A 16,091-nucleotide genomic window follows, 5' to 3' on the forward strand; every position below is an offset into this window, starting at 1 on the left:
TGGAGCAGCCTAGAGAGTGAGGCAGTTTTCATCCCCTCCTCACTTCATCTTCCAGCCACGCGACAGACACTTTATCCAGCTTTACACATTTTGTTTAAATACTTCCCTTCGTACTTACCATGCCCTTGGTACTGGTCTAAGCGTATCGCAAAGATCGCTTGAACCCTCGGAACAGCATTCTACTGTGGGTGATGTTATTACTCCCGCATCAGAAATGAGCAAATGGAGGCCCTGACGGCTGAGATCTAAGTCTCTGCAGGTCAGCTCCAGAGCCTATGCTGTTAACCTCAGCATTGTGCTGCCTCTGGCACAGTAACAAGGACTAAAGCAAGGAAGCTGTCAAGTTTAAGTTCCGTTCTTCCTTCAAAGAGCCAGATACATTTGGCTTGGAGTCTAGTCATGTCAAAGTCCAGGGTTCTCCTGGGGGATTTCTGCTAGTTCGTGAAGACTCTCCCTCTCCTGATTCCATGTCTAGGACCAGGGTCTGTATGCTGCAGGCAGTCCCGCCCTACATTCACCTGGGTGCAGGACTCTACACTGTGGCACTCCTCAAAAGCTTCTGCTACATGAGGTGCTTGTAGAGGGTATTTGTGTTGTGAAACACTAAGATGTACCTGGACTTCTGAAGTCCACTTTGCTGTCCCCCAGACTTAACCACTCCACAGCCTCAGCGTGGTCGCTTCCCTCCCACATTTCCCCTAGTGACTGTAAACTCTTCAGTATTTTCTCTTCCCTCCTGCATTTCCCCTAGTGACTGTAAAATCTTTAGTTTACTGTATAGTTATGCCAACTCCCTTTTCTGAAGTAGCCATAATGAGGAGAATGGGTGCCAGCAATTTTGCCCTTCATCTCAGTACCTGTCGAGTTTTTGCAAAGAAAGTGAGAGCTCTTTCCACCAAGACATCTCTGGTGAATGAAGCTCTCTTAATTTTGTGGTCAGAAAATGTTTCTGTCTCTACCCAACTGGAGAAGGAAAAGTACAGGACAAGGAGGGAGAAGGCTCCAAGCCATAGCCCCACCATCCACTGCCTGAGGACCTGGAGAAAGTCAAGTCACCTCCCCTGGTCCCAGTTTTCTCTTTGGTAATTTAGGGACCATAGCACCTACTCTGTACTTTTGAAGAACTGTCAGTGATTTCTGGTTTAGGGAGCTGGAGGAAGCCCTCTGTCTCACTACCCTCACACCCAAGGATGCGAACCACAAGGATTTGAGCAAGAAAAGACAAACAGCAACAGCCTTTACTGTTGGAAGTGGAGGAAGGGAGATCAGCTCCTTGCATCAAAGCAGCACCTGCCTCCACTCTGCCTGGAAGCTGCAGTGGGAGAGGACAGAAGTCAGAGCCCAAGGGAATGCCCTTCCTCTCCGCTCTCCATTGATTCTTCCAAAAAGAGAGAGCTGAAGGAGATGGGAAAGGAGGTGGGAATTTCAGAGTATTTGTGGCCTTTCTCACTTACTTCCTCCTGCCCCCACCAGACCCATGGTGATTCCTTATGGATTAGGGCTGGGTTTGCCAGCTTGGAAAGCCAAGTCTCAACAACTTGTAGGCAGTCTTGGAAGAAAATGACATAAATCTTTTTGAGGTGCAGTTGACAAATCAGGAGGCTTGGGGAAAGGAGTGTAAGTGTATTGGACTACTGGTCTTTCACAGTGGGAAGGCACAGATAGTTTCTAAGTTGGAAAAAAATCAAGAAGTAACAGTTCTAAAGGGAGCCATATGAAGAACTAAAATAAAAATGAGAATGAATTGGCTGGGCATGGTGGCTTACGCCTGTAATCCCAGCACTTTGGGAAGCTGAGGCCGGCAGATTGCCTGAGCTCAGGAGTTTAAGACCAGCCTGGGCAACATGATGAAACCCTATCTCTACCAAAATACAAAAAATTAGCCCAGAGTGGCAGCGTGCACCTGTAGTCCAAGCCACTCGGGAGGCTGGGGAAGGAGAATTGCTTAACCCAGAGGCAAAGGTTGCAGTGAGCCAATGATTGTGCCACTGCAGTCTAGCCTGGGCAACAGAGCAGGACTCTGTCTCAAAAAGAAAGAATTATAATCAAGAGGCCAGGCGCGGTGGCTCAAGCCTGTAATCCCAGCACTTTGGGAGGCCGAGACGGGCGGATCACGAGGTCAGGAGATCGAGACCATCCTGGCAAATACGGTGAAACCCCGTCTCTACTAAAAAATACACAAAAACTAGCCGGGCGAGGTGGCGGGCGCCTGTAGTCCCAGCTACTCGGGAGGCTGAGGCAGGAGAATGGCGTAAACCCGGGAGGCGGAGCTTGCAGTGAGCTGAGATCGTCCCACTGCACTCCAGCCTGGGCGACAGAGCCAGACTCCGTTTCAAAAAAAAAAAAAATTATAATCAAGAAAGATCAGAAAGTAGATAAGAGGAGGAGAGGTGAGAAAAGTAAGTAAGAGAAAGTCTGCTGCTTTTCTTATCTTTTAACATAGATGTTCAATAGACATTGTCTAAATGTGCTAAATCTACGAAAAGAGTGTTGGGGTGTTTTATGGACTGAATGCTTGTGTCTCCTCCTCTCTCAAATTTGTATGTTGAAGCCCAGCTTCCAGTGTGGCCGTATTTAAACCAGGAAGTAATTGAGGTTAAATGAGGTCATAAGGGTCAGGCACTGATCTGATAGGAGCGGTGTCCTTAGAGACACCAAATATTTTTCTCTGCCCTCACGATCTCCTCCCATCTGTGAACCTGGCAAGAGAGCAACTGTTTTCAAGCCGGGAAGAGATCCTCCCCTATACCAAAAATCACCTATGCTGGCACCTTGATGTACCTCCAGCCTCCAGAACTATGATAGAAAGTAAATTTCTGTTGTTTAAGCCACCCAGTCTGTGGTACTTTGTTATGGTAGCCCAGGGAAACTAATACAGGGTATAATATATGAAAGAAAAAGGTGTAATAATTAAACAGTGTAACCCTTTCAGATTACCATAAGGAAAGCATCCCACTTCTGAAAGAAGTTCATACATTGAGAGTTAGAAAATAAAGAAAACATTATAAATAGAAAATGTAAAATGCTGGCATTAAAATAAAATGTGTCAAATGCAAATTAAATTTACTTACCTATTGAAAGTTGTAGCAAAGCCCAAGTAAATAGGAAATTCATCGAAAACAAAGTGATTCAGAAAGGGCACATTAAAACCTAGAGAAACAAAGGCAGATTAAATTCAAGACACAAATTATGAAGTGAGTTAAAACAGCACTGTATATTGATCATGAATTTTTTTTTTCTGAGACAAGGTCTCACTCCCATCACCCAGGGTGGAGTGGAGTGGTGCAGTCATGGTTCACTGCAACCTCAACTTCCTAGGATCATGTGATTCTCCCACCTCAGCCTCCCGAGTAGCTGTTACTACAAGTATGCGCCACCACACTCAGCCAATTTTTTGTATTTTTAGTACAGACGGTTTCACCATGTTGTCCAGGCTGCTCTTGAGCTCATGGGCTCAAGCGGCCTCCCAAAGTGCTGGGATTACAGTCGCGAGCCACCTTGCTCAGCCAACCATGAAATATGAATGTACCAAATAACACAGCAATAAAACCACAGGAACAGACTTCCTCTCAGGCACCTGGAGTAGATACACTTTTCCCTATTCCTCCTGCTAAGTACAACAAAAAGACCCTGAAAATTATATGTAAAATAAAGAGAAGAATATTCTGAAAGGTGGAGCGAAGAATGCAGATCAGTTGGGAACATGGGAACTTGAAGAATGATAGGGTGTTGAGCAACCTGGGTTTTCCTTTTCCCTTGTATATCCCAGATATGGAGCTGAAGAAGCTGGAAACCTAGAAATACCAAAGAGCAGACAAAAATATCCCCAATAAGAGTTTGGTGTTTCTAGCCACAGGACCAGGATAGAAGCAACCTGTGAAGACAGAAAACTTTGTGACCTCACTCTCACTTACTCAAGCAAAGCCCAAGTCAGGGAGCCTGAATTTTCATGCTCATGAGACTGATGTCACATGCCAAGTATTTGAGAGAACCAGTATTTGTGTCCCCACCAGTTGATCATAAGGCATGACACCCCACACCTCACAGTTCAATGGAAACCACAAACAACCTAAACCTCCACTCCTACCCAGCAGTAATAAAGTGTGCCTTTACCTCCCCAGTGGGGTGATGTGGAGGAGGCTTAGTGAGGAGTGAAGACCTCCACCATGACTCAGCAGTAATGAGGCTTCCCCTAGAGTGGAATCAGTGGAGACCACATGGTGAGCCAGAAATCCTGCCACCATCCAGAAGTAATAAGGTGCCTCTCTTCCTCTTGGGTATCAATACAGGCCTGAGTGGGAGCCTGGATTTCTACTTCCACCTGGCAGTAACAAGGTAGTGCCTTCCTCCCTCCCTTTGCTAGATCAGTGTCAAAGAAAGCCAGCTAAAACGAGTTTTTAAATGAGATCCAGAGTCTCATAATGTAATACAAACATGTCCAGGTTTCAATAAAAAAATTACTAACCATATCAAGAACCAGGAAGATTTCAAACTGAATGAAAAAGACAGTCAAAAATGCCAGTGCTGAGATGACAGATATTAGAGTTATCTAACAAAGTGTTTAAAATAGTGATGATAAGACTGCCTCAACAAACAATTACAAATATTATTGAAACAAATGAAAAAAAATAGAAAGCCTCAGCAAAGCAATGGAATAGAAAGTCTTATCAAATAAAAAGAAGATGTAAAGAAGAATCAAATGGAAATTTTATAATTGAAAACTGTCATAACCAAAATAAAAAGTTCAGTAGATAGGTCAAAAGAAGAATGAAGCAGCTACTTGAGAGGCTGAGGCAGGAGAATCACTTGAACCTGGGAGGCAGAGGTTGCAGTGAGCCAAGATCATGCCACTGCACTCCAATCTGGATGAAAGAGCAAGACTTTGCCTCAAAATAAAAAAATTAAATAAAAATAAAAAAGGAGAAGAATGAAGGAAACAAAAAATAGTGAACTGGAAGATAAAACAATATAAATAATCCAATCTGAACAACAAGAGAAGAATAGAGCTTTAGGACCTGTGGGACTGACTGAAGATCTGACACACATGCCACCAGGGTCCCAGAAGGAGAAAAGCAAGAGAGGGCAGAGCTGAAAAAGTACTCAATTTTGCATAAAGGTGCAAAAACAATTCAGTGGAGGAAAACTCCTTTTCAACAGATGGTACTGGAGTAATTTGATGTTCATAAGCAAAAATATGAATCTTAACCTAAGCAACAACTTATACAAAAATTAATTCAAAATGGGTTGTGGAAACAAATGAAAAATATAGAAGTATAAAACTTTGGGAAAAATAGAAAATTTTCAGGGTCTAGTGCTAGACAAAGTATTCTTAGACTTGACACCAAAAGCACAATACATAAAAGAAAAAAAATTGTACTTTATACTTTATCAAGATTGAAAAGTTTTGCTCAGTGAAGACTCTATTAAGAGGATAAAAAGACTACAGAATTATAGAGAATATTTGCAAATCACTTATCTGACAAAGGACTAGTATTAAAATATATAAAGAACTCTCAAAACTCAACAGAAAGAATCAAACAATTCAATTAGGAACTGGGCAAAATACTCGAAGAAATATTTCACTAGAGAAGATGTATCAATTGAAAATAGTCACATGAGAACGTGTCAACATTATTATCCATCAGGGAAATGCAAATTAAAACCATGAGACATCATTACTCATCTATCAGAATGGTTAAAATAAGGGTTACAGTCAATGCCAAATTCTGACAAGAATGTGGAGAAATTGGATCAACATAATGCTGGAGGGAATGATACAGACACTCTAGAAAATAATTTGGAAGTTTAAAAAAAAAACTAACCATACAACTACCATATGACCCAACATTTGTACTCCTGGGATTTTATCCCAAAGAAATGAAGATTTATGTTCACACAAAAACCTATACACAAATGCTTACAGTGACTTTATCCATAATAGGTAAAAACTGGAAACAACCTAGATGTCCTTCAGCAGGTGAATAGTTAAACAAATTGTGGTACATTCATACCATAAAAGACTACTCAACAATAAAAAGAAGTGAACTATTAGTACTTGAAATAACCTGGATAAATTTTCAGAGAATTATGCTGAGTGAAAAAACCCATCCAAAAAGATCAGATAATATGATTGTATTCAAATAACAGTTTTGAAATGATGAAATTATGGAGATGGACTATAGATTAGTGGTTGCCAGCAGTGGAGGGGATTGAGATGGGAGAAAAGTGGGTATGGCTACAAAAGGGCCACACAGAGGATCCTCGTGGTGATGGAATTGTTCTTTATCATGGTCCTGTCGACGTCAATATTCCTGTTTGTGTCATTGTACTATAGTTTTGCAAGATGCTACCATTGGGGGAAACTGGGTAAAGGGTATACTGAATCTTTCTGTATTGTTTCTTACACCTGCATGGAAATCTACAGTTATCTCAAAACAAAACATTAAAAAATTTGTAAATACATGAACATTACAAGATTGGTTTAAGTTTTGAAAATCAACTACTGTAATTCACCATATTAACACACTAGAAAAGAGAAAAATTGTGATTATTTCAAAACATGCAGAAAAAGCATTTGATAAAATCCAGTATCTGTTCTTTATTAAAATAAAAAAGCCCCTAACTCTGAACAAACACAGAATAGAAGGGAAGTACCTCAATTGTTAAAGTGCATTTCTGAAAAAGCTATAGCTAACATTATGCTTAGTGGGAAACTCTGAGATCAGGACAGGGATGGCCATTTTCACTACTTCTTTTTAATATTGGAATAGGGGTTCTGGCCAGTGCAACAAGGTGGAAAAATAAACGAGTCATCTAAGTTGGAATAACAGAAGTAAAACTGTCTTTATTTATAGACAATATGATCATCTACATAGAAAATCCAACTGAATCTTTTTAAAGCTGCTACAAATAATAAGTTTAGCAGTGTTGCAGGACACAAGCTCAATATCCAAAAATCAATTGTATTTCTGTCTGTTATTAACAAATACTTATAAATTGAAATTTAAAGTTACCATTTATAATATTGGCATAAGATATGATATGCTTAGGGTATAAATCTATATAAATATGAGCAAAACCTGTACACTGAAACTTAAAAAACATTGCTGAGATAAATAAGATCCAAATAAATGGAGCATTATACTGTTGCTATGGCTTGGATGTTTGTCTGTATGGTGACTGGATTGGTTCTGGATGAATGCACCAGTTCTTGAGAGTGGGTGGCTATAAAGTCAGGATGCACATCAGGGTTGGTTCCCCTTTGCATGTGCTTGCTTCCTTTCTGACCTTCTCCACCGTGTTTTAAAGCAGCACAAAAGAAGCTGAGCAGATGCCATCTTTATACTCCTTATACAGCCTGCAGAACGATGATCTAAATAAACTTTCTTTTATAAATTACCCAACCTCAGATATCCCTTTATAGCAACACAGAATGAACTAAGTCAACTGTGTCCATTGTTATTGTTAAGTGGTCATTTATCCCCAAAGTGGTCTGCTGATTCAATCAAAATTCCAGCAGGGTATTTTATAAAAATTGACAAGCTGATTTTAAATTAATATGGGAATTCAAAGGACCTAGAATAGTCAAAACAACTTTGAAAAAGGACAACAGCACTGGAAAATTAACACTCTGTAATTTCAAGACTTGTAAAGCCACAGTAATTGGGACAGTGTAATATTGGCATAAGATAGACAAATAGATCAGTGGAGCAGCATAGAGTCCAGATATAAATCCAAATGTGTATTCACAGCTAATTTTTTTAACCGGGGAGCTAATAAAAATCAGCGAAGAAATGATAGTCTTTTCAACAAATGGTGCTGGAACAACTGGACATCTTCTTGAAAAAAGATGAACTTGGATCCATATCTTGTACCATATGCAATTATTAATTCAAAACGGAACATTTAAAACCTAAAACTATGAAACTTACAAAGGAAAATATTGGGCTTGGCAAAGAGTTCTTACATATATGAAAAGCATGATTCATTAAATAAAGAGATGGACTTCATCAAAATTAAAAAAATTCTGTTCTTTGAAATACATTGTTATGAGAATGAAAACAAGGTTGGCAAAAAAACTACTGAAATTATGCACCTGACTAAAGTCACTTTTCTAGAACATAAGTAAAAACTCAAAACCCAACAGTAAGAAAACTAACAATTTTTAAAAATGGGCAAGTAATTTAAATAAAAACTTAACAAAAAAATATATGGATGGCAAATAAGCACATGACAAATTCTCAACAGCATTAGTAATTAGGGAAATACAAATTAAACCACACTGAGATACCACTACATATCTGTGAGAGTGGCTAAAATTTAGAAGACTGATCAGACCAAGTGTTGCTGAGGGTGTGAAGCAACTGGAATGCTCATACACTGCCAATGAGGATGTTAAATGGTAGAATCACTTTGGAAACAATTTGGCTATTTCTTAAAAAGTTAATAGTAACTACCATATAACACAGCCATTCCACTCTTAGGTATTTACCCAAAGAAATGAAAGTATATGTCCACACAAGGACGATGTACAATGTTCATAGCTATGGGTATGTGAAGAAATAAACATGGCCATGCACTATTGGTAAAACTCGATTTTTTCCAAACTTGTTGGGGTGGGGGGGGTCAGTAATTTAGTAACATTTATCACTTTTTTTTTTCCCAAGAGAAACTTAGTCTGCAGCTTGTGTGAGGTTCTGTGTTTTCCTCCTACATTTTAGAACTTTCTGGGTTACTCTGTATATTCATAAAACAATAGACATGGAACTGCTGTAGAAATACACACCAAAATATGTTAGTTATGTGTTAGAATTTTTACTTTACACATCCCATTGTCTTACTTCAGTGGTATTAGTAAATTTATTCCAAATGGAACCTTTGTTAAAAACATTGTGGCCGTTGTGCATTTGCAAAGTTGCTTACTGAAACTACTAAACAAAAGCTAATCCCATTGCTGAGTAGAGTCAGTATTATTTTATCCCTAAATACTTCAGTATGTGTTTCCCAAAAACAAGAACATTCTCTTACATAACCACAGTACAGTGATCAAAATCAGGAATTTAACATTGATACAACGCCATCATCCAATTCACAGACATATTAAAATTTCGATGATTGTCAGAATAATGTTCTTGGTTGCTTGATCACCAAGTGATTTCCTATAAGAAAATAAAAAAAAAAAAACAACGTAGAAGACTGCTGTAACACTGAACCCAAACACTGAAAAACCTGAATGGAAAGACAGTTTTATATGACTGACCGAAATTAAGTAAATATAGAAAATCTAAGCAGACACATTCACATAGAAAAATCAGAACTGCTCCCTTCAACCCCTGACCCCAAATCACCAGGCTTTCGTGATTTCAAAGGGAGCTAATTATATAATCATCTCCGTCTATGAAAAACAAGATTTATTTCCTTATTTTTATAGACAAATAGAAAAACAGTGCCTTAGTGGGACACACTTTTAGCATTTCTGCCAAAGTCAGGAACAAGAACAGGCTGCACTCTGTTACCCCCACTATTAGAGGCAGACATTCTCACATGAAGTCACACACGCACACATACACGCACGCACGTACACACTTATGCACACATGCACACACATGCATGTACACACACGCACACACATGCACACACATACATGCACACAGAAATGTGCACACGTGCACACAGGTATGCACACACATGCATGCATGCACACTCATGCACAAACGTTACACACATGTACACACACATGCACACATACATGCACACACATACTCACATGCACAGGCACCAGCACAGGAACTGGAAAAAAGAGGTGAAACCACCTCTATTGCAGATTGTAGTTCTGGCAAAATCAAGGCAATTGACCAAGAAACTGTAATATTAAAACAATAACAGAATTCACTAAAGTTGCAGGATATAAAATTAACATAGAGAAATCAGTAGTCCTCACAGACACAATCAACAAATAATAGTAGAAAGTGGACAACATAGCCAGAAATAAACAAGAAATAAGAAAATCTATTAGAAGAAAGTTTAACCCAAAAGACATGGAAGTAGACTTAAACAAATGAAAAAGCAGGGCCTGTTCTTGGCCAGGAAGACTCAATATCGTGAAGTTGTCAGGTCTCCTTACATTAATTTATAATCAAAAATACCAAAAGGTTCTCCCTGTCTGCCAGGGCCTAGACAAAATTTATTCTAAAGTTCCAAAAGAAAAAATAAATAAGAAGAGTCAGGAACATCCTGGAAAAGATTAGCAAGGGCAGGGGCTGTGGGGCTGACCCTGGCAGATATTAAAAGTAGGATCAAGTGTTCATAATTAGTAGTGTGGTTCTGGTGACAAATAAATGAATAGTGGAACAGACTAGAAGATCCAAAAATAGGCCCACATGAATACGTGGGGTTTATGTGTGATAACAGCGGCCCGTCAGGCTCGGAAGGTGGACTTGTCAGTAAATGGTTCTGGCTGCTCTGGAGGCCACCTGGAAACGTGGCTTGGATCCTTGTGCCACACTGGGCTTCACAGTATAGGACATGCTCCAGTGGGGTCATCGAGCCGCACAGGAAACATGAAATCACATGAACACCAGAAGACAATACAAGAATCGCTTCGTCACCTGGGCGTGGGGAAATCCTTTTTAAATGTTGTTCAAAATTCCGTACCAACAGAAGAAATGACCAAGAAATTCAGCTACCTTAAAATACAAAACACCCCTGGCCATCCCCTCCCCAAAAAAGCAAAATCAAAATACCGGGGGTAAATTGTGAACAAACACTTGTACGTTGTCACAAAGGGTGAATCTACATAATGTATAGTTTCCAGAAATGGAGAATTAAAAACAGGACGACAGGACAACGGGCAAGAGCCATGAACAGGCCTTTCTCAGAAATAGCGGCCGAGCATGGCCCACCACGCAAGCAAGGGCCCAACTTCCCTGGTGGAGAAAGACAGGCCAGAGCTCTGAAACAGCTGGTCCCAGCCCCCAGGGTGATAGACGCTGCGGCTGACCGCGTATTCTGTGGGCAGGAATGGTGAGGGAAGGCTCACATATACATTGCTGGCTGTCATGCAAAACAGCATGACCCTGTGAAGGGAGGCGGCCAGCCACAACAAAGTCACAGATGCGTTTCCATTGACCTGTCCTGAGAGCGCACATGTGAGCAAAGCAGGAAATGATGCCGACATGGGGATGATGCTGGCACATGGGTTTCCTTTGCAGCCTCAAAGACTGGAAACCACCCAGACGTCTTACTGTGAGGGGCTCTTGAAACGCTGGTAGACCCACCTCCTGGAAACCCTTCTACAGGGAACACAGAGTGATACACAGTAATCGCCAACATATGTTATTAAGTGAAAAAGCAGAGGCAGATCTGTGACAGTAGTGTTCTACCTTTATAAAAAAGGTGTCACAAAAAGAAACACTGAAAGAATTAACCAGAAACTGAACAGGTTCCTGCTGGGAAGAGAGCCGCGGGGGGCAGAGACAGGCTGGGAAACCTGGCCTTTCCGGGGACACTTTGGTCTCTGACTTTTAACCAGGTCACTGTTTTTTATATTTGAACTATTAAACTAAATTAAAAAGAAACAAAAATCTCGATATTGAAAAGAAGTTGAAAATGTAAGTACATTTTCATTCAAACTACATACATTCAAAACATGACCCCACAAAGGTAAAAACGATAAAAAAAAAAATCCATGCAAGTACTTCCAGAATGCCACACTTTACCAGCCACCCTTAGTGCGGCACAGGACAAAAAGGGCGGAAAAAAGTCTTCAATTTCATGCAAAGTTTGGAGGAAAGAGAGGCGGCTGTAAAGACAACATCAGGAAACTGTGGAAATGTTAAGTGTACTCTGGGTGTTAGAAGACGTTCGGGAGCTATTTCTAATTTGGCTAAGTGCAGTAATGGTGTTACCCTTGTATAGAAAAGCACTCTTTTTTTTAGAGATGAATACTGAAGTATTTACCTGTAACTGTTATAATGTCCGTAACTCACTCAGAAACATTCTACCTATAAAGTCATCAAAGCAGGCCGGGCGCGGTGGCTCACGCCTGTAATCCCAGCACTTTGGGAGGCCGAGGCGGGTGGATCACGAGGTCAAGAGATTGTTTCGGCGAGGTGGAAGCCGCCGCTGCTGGCTGGTGGGGTGGGGTGTGGAGGGTCACTCCCCTGACGAGGTCACTCTGTGAAGAGGTCCCTCCTTTGACGAGGTCACTCTGTGAAGAGGTCCCTCCCTTGGAGGTGTTCGCTCATGCCCTGTCCTCTCCAAGGGAGAGAATGAAGATCTGCAGGAGGCGCCCCCAAGCCCGGGACGGACCAGACTGCCTGGGGTCCAGACCCTGCTGCTCCTGCTTGGGTCTGTGTGCGGGGCCAGTGGGTCCCGGAGCTGACAGGACGTGGGAAGGCCTGACTTCCCCAGGAGATCAACGGAGGGGGATGGTCGACGTGCAAACCAGCCGTGGAAGGAGCTGCCCCCACTCTGCATGGAAGAAAGGAGGGGCACCCACCCTGGGTGAATGGGGGCTCCATTCCAGGAGCGAGGGTTTGGAGGAGGGAAGGAAAAGTCTACTAGAAATACGGCAAGAGCTCACAGGGTTGGGGATAAAGATGAGGTGTATTCATTCTCTAACACAACCCTGTATCGAACATCACCACCGCAGTGCCTCAGAGCTGCACCAACGTGCCATCTCACCGGCTGTGTGGTCAGACGCCTGGTCACGGCTCAGCTGGGGCCTGTGCTGGGGTCTCAACAGCACCAACGTGCCATCTCGCCAGCTCTGCGGTCAGACGCCTGGTCACGGCTCAGCTGGGACCTGTGCTGGGTTCTCACAGCTGAAATCAATGTGTCGACCCTCACTGGAGCTCAGGCTCCTGTTTCAAGCTCACCAGGTGGCGGAACTCAGGTGCTTTTAGTTGCAGGGCGGAGGCCCCTTTTGTTGCTGGCCACTCTTGGGGTCTTGTCATGTGCCCCCCCCCATAGGCAGTTTCTAAGAAGGGTGTTTGCTCCTTTAAGGCCGGGAGGAGAATCTGACATGTCTTAAGAGCTCATCTGATTGGGTCTGACCCACCAAGCATGACTGACCTTCTCTCTGATGAACTCAGAGTCAATCGATGAGGGAACTTAATCACAACCGCAAAGTCCCTGATGCCGAATAATGCAGCACCGTCCCGGCTGGGAGGCCCCAGCAGAGTCACACCCCAGGGGAAGGAGTTACGTGGGGCACGGTCAGTGGGGATTCCGAGGGCCGTCTCTGGATGGTAAATACACACTATATTCCAGCTGCAAAAAGGCTGAGTGGCTTTGCCAATAAAATGAGAAGGGAGGCACGGTCCCAGTGCACTCCCACCCGGGAGGTCGTGCCTCAAGCTGGGTTGACCATGGGGAGAGAGGAGGGACGGGAGGCGGTGGCCAGATGAGGAACAGTGGCAGCTACTCTGTCTGTTTAAGGTCGAGTGTTCATACAGGAAATGTGTAGATTCCACACGTACAATTCAGAGTTTTGGGAAATGCACACCTGTGTCCCATGTTCCAGGACAGAAGCCTCTTCAGGGCTCCACAACATTCCTTGGCACACATCCAGCCCATCCTGCCATCCTGCAGGGAACTGCTGTCCTGATTCCATCACCACAGTTGGCTTTGGCAGTTCTCAGTTTCTTCCACACGGCACCCCCACGTGGTGCCTTCTGCCACCTGCCCTCTGTTCCTGGGCACCGTCATAGATGGACCAGCCATAGTCTGCCAGTTGCTCTCCTGCTGACGGACGTCCGGCTGCTCCCAGTCCACTCACCAACCGAAGCGGCTGTGAACATCCGTGTGCGTCTTTCCGAACTTGTGCATGAGTTCTGTGTTTCACTGACCTCGGCAAACACACAGGAGCTTGGCTGGGGTGGGCAAGTGTGCACTTGGCTTTGAGAAACAGAGGGGACGTTCTAAAGCAGCTGCACCCCACAGCCTGCAAGAGGGCTACAGTCACCCCTCGTCCTTGCAGACTGCCGGCGCTGGTGCTGCCAGTCCAGCTTCAGTCTTTTGGGGGTGTGAGGGGGCGTCTCTCACAGTTGAACTCATGTCCCTTAGGCGACATCGCACCCTTACTCAAGATGTGGTTCCCAGGCTCCGGGGCCTGAGGCATCACCACCTGGAACTGCGACAAGGAGAGGGACATGGTCTGCAACCTGTGTGGGTTCTAGACAACGCTGCTGTCTAGAAGCTGTCTCTGCAGAAAGTGCTGCCGGACCAGCCAGCACGGAGGTCACGTGCACGTGAGCACGGAGCTGTGCTCAGTCATCTCACCAACCCGGAGGTCTCCCTCGGGCGCGGGTCAGGGAACCGCACCGACCAACCGACGTTGGATGGAATGGAAACGATCCCTCCACATGCTTCCATAATCGTAGCGTAACAAATGCATTGAAAAGACCAAATGTCAGTTGTCTGAAATATGAATGTGCTTAACTTTTCCATAAAGAGCAAAGATGACCGGATTGGGTTTGGAAATGTGAATACCGCTGTCTGCAAACATGCATGGAAGACAACATATCTCCAAAGATTAAAAGTGAAACAGAACAAGGAGAAACAAAATCCAGAAAAGGAAAGTGAGGACCCCAGCACCGGTGCTGTCCAGGAAAGGTTCACAGCAAAGCCACAGCTAGGGTCATTTTTCATCGACGTGGATGAGAGCAGATCACAGCGCTGGGCCTTCATAGCTGCAGTGGCAGAAGGAAAAACAAAAGCGGCCTCAGACCTCCATCCGCCCCCAATCCCCGGTGACAGATGGTGGTTAGGATGGCACTCAGCTATAGGGGTCCCGAGGTGGGCGAATAGGCCCTGTATGTTCCCAGCTCAGGCTGTTGAATCTAGGGTAGCTTTTGAGGTAGGCAGGTGGGGCTGGCCTCACAGGGGAGCTGGTGAGGGCTGGAAGGGGGCTGGGGAGACGCCTGGGACACCCACAGTCTGCTAGACCCCAATGCTCCCTCAGATCCTCTGGGTCCCTGTCCCCTCGAGGACCCTTCCTGGGAGGGAACTGCAGCCAGAGGCTCCCAAGTAGAGGCCCAAGCCTGGCACTGCCCCCACGGTTCTGGATCAGGATCGATGGTTGCAGGGGAAGACCCTCCTGACAGGCCTGAGATCCTAGGGCTCTGCGCCTCCAGCCAATCCCCTGCCTTCTTGAGGCCAGTGGGTCCCAGCTCCTCCTGCACCAGGACAGGAGGGGCCAGGAAGGTACAGGAGCCTGCTTTGACTTAGGAGTCAGGGAGCCATGCTGTGGATGGCCACAGCCCAGGAAGGATTGGGGTCTCTATCACTCAGAGCATCGGGGTGACTGGCTTCGCCCTAGTGTGATGATCTGAAACATTACTTTTCTAAACTGGGAACAAGCATGGGCCTGATGGGCTAAGATTTCTTTCCTAACTATTTTTTCAAAGTTGAGCTGCTCTGTATGGGGAGCACCCAGAACAAAAGGGGGTCCTAGCATCTCCTCCTGACCTGGGAGTCCACAGGTGAGAAGCACAGTGCGGCCACCAGCTTGGAGGATGGTTCAGGGATCAAGGCACTTCCCTTCTTGAAGCAGGTGATACTGTTTGGCTCCGTGTCCCCACCCACGTCTCATCTCAAATTGTAATCCCCACGTGTTGAGGGAGGGAAGTGGCTGGATCCCAGGGGTGGCCTCCCCTGTGCTGTTCTTGTGATAGTGAATGAGTTCACTTGTGATCTGACAGCTTTATAAGTATTTGGAAGTTCCTCCTTCATGCTTCTTTCTCCTGCTGCCATGTGAAGAAGGACGTGTTTGCTTCCCCTTCTGCCATGATTGTAAGTTTCCTGAGACCTCCCCAGCCATGTGGAACTGTAAGTCAATGGAATCTCTTTTAGTTATAAATCACCCAGTCTTGGCTGGGCTTGGTGGCTCACGCCTGTAATCCCAGCACTTTGGGAGACCAAGGAGAGCGGATCACTAGGTCAGGAGATCAAGACCATCCTGGCTAACACGTGAAACCCCGTCTCTACTAAAAATGCAAAAAAAATTAGCAGGGCATTGTGGTGGGTGCCTGTAATCCAGCTACTCGGGAGGCTGAGGCAGGAGAATGGCTTGAACCCGTGAGGCAGAG

The sequence above is a fragment of the Piliocolobus tephrosceles genome, chromosome 19 (assembly GCF_002776525.5).
Source record: "Piliocolobus tephrosceles isolate RC106 chromosome 19, ASM277652v3, whole genome shotgun sequence".
In the NCBI taxonomy this organism is placed as follows: Eukaryota; Metazoa; Chordata; class Mammalia; order Primates; family Cercopithecidae; genus Piliocolobus; species Piliocolobus tephrosceles.